The following is a 1,920-nucleotide window of genomic DNA, read 5'->3' as shown; positions in this document are numbered from 1 at the left end:
AAACTTCTAATTCTGCATACCCGCGGGGGAAATTTTCCTGGCTCACGGCTCAGATTCTGAGGCAGCCCCTCTCCCTGCTGTCCAGCTGCCGAGGTGGCAGGGCTTTTCCAGCTGGGCCTTCTGCCTCTGCACAACTATTGCTTCACCTTCCTGCCCACCCCAGTCAAGGCTCAGAAATTTGCTAATCATACAGACATGCTGTGTGACCTGGGGCAAAGGAGGAACCTCTCTGGGCGTCCTTGACCTCGTCTGTGCAAAGAGGGTCAGAACGCTGTGGTAGCCTGCTCTAAAGTGTGTGATTTTTTCCCCCTGGGATCTGATCAATCACAAAGTGAGGCCATTCAGTTCAACCCAATCGAACTCGAACCCTGGGCTCAGGAAAGCTTGGATACACCTGTCCCAGCAGAAGACCAGAAATGAACGGAGGAATCGTCAGAGCAGAGCCTTGCACTGAGCACAGTCTGGCCTTCAACACACAGGCTAGAAGTACTGCAGGAATCAGGGCTGGAATAGTCAGGAGGGCTTCCTGGAGGAGGGGGTACTTTTCTCAGAATTTTACCCTTTCCAGACCCAGAGCGCCTGAGGCCTGGGATCATATTCCATGGCCCTGTGCCTGGTATTTACTCAGATGCTGAGTAAACAGGGACAAGTTCTGGGATGTCGTCTTTCTTGTTCCTCCAGTTTTAATAATTTTAAATTTGACAAACAGCGCAACACTGGGCTGCTTGAGAAAAGAGAAGAGGAGGCCACAATGCCCTTGAGTGAGGCCTCAGCCTCATGTCCCGTGCTCTCCTCTGGAGTACCGAGGTCACATTCATTTTGTCTCCTTCTAGCCGCCTCCTCAGAGCCCTCTACCTGGCTGGAGAGGGGCCCATGTCACTACTGCCCCTCCTTTGTGGCTCATGTGACCATCTGAGGATGGACATGGCAATTGCCCAGAGGCAAGGGCTGGTGTTCTGGGCAGCATGGGCTCCTTGCTCACCCAGTCCCTCCCTTATGCCAGCCGTGGGGCGCCCCTGGGGACATGGCTGCCCCTGGGAGCTCAGAAACACCTGCTGGGGCCCCTGTGGCTCCTCCCCTGCCCAGGGAGGCCCCCACCTCGTCCTCCAAAGCTTGCCCTCTCCTCCCACCCCCAGTGAACTCTGGTGCCCTGTAAGTCAATCCCAGGCCTCAGAGCACGAAGGGGCAGTGGGGGAGGTTTGTCCCTAGTCAGACACGCCGTCAGAACACGAAGGATGGCCCAGATCCTGGACGCAGATACATCTGGCCTGTCTACCAGCTTGTCTCCCTGCTTCCTCCCCCTCTTCATCCGGTTCTCCATCCGGCAGTCGGTGCTCCTAGAATGTCGTGTCCTCTCAGGGCTGCTCTGCTCCAGGTTTCACCAAGTGCAGAAGCCAGAATCTTCCCCCGACGGCGGGAGTGCCGAAGCAGTCCTGCCCGCCGGCTGCCAGCTGCTCTCACTTCCCCCAGCCGCGGTGTTCCCCGGCCGAGCCACACTCGGGTGTTTCCAGCCTGGGGCTGTTCGGGATCCAGCTGCTGTGAACATGTGTGCGAGCTTTGACGTGAGCGATTTTCATTTTCCTCCGGGATGGGGAGCCAAGGGTGCAGTTGTTGGGTCGCAGGGCAAGTGTGTGGTCACTTTTTAAAGAAACGACTGAACTACTTTCCAGGGAGGCTGGAAACCACTTATATTTCCCCAGCGGTGGGTGGATGAGCCAATTTTTCTGCATACTTCCCAGCATTTGGTGTTACCACTATTTTTGAAAAATATTTTGTTTATTTGAGAGAAAGAGAGAGAGAGGGAGAGAGAGAGAGCATGGGAGGGGGGAGGATCAGAAGGAGAAACAGAGCCCCTGCTGAGCTGGGAGCCAGATGCTTGGCTCAATCCTGGGACTCTGGGATCATGACCAGAGCCGAAGG

This window comes from Meles meles, chromosome 7 (assembly GCF_922984935.1).
Source record: "Meles meles chromosome 7, mMelMel3.1 paternal haplotype, whole genome shotgun sequence".
Lineage (NCBI taxonomy): Eukaryota > Metazoa > Chordata > Mammalia > Carnivora > Mustelidae > Meles > Meles meles.
This window is presented reverse-complemented; position numbering follows the sequence as displayed.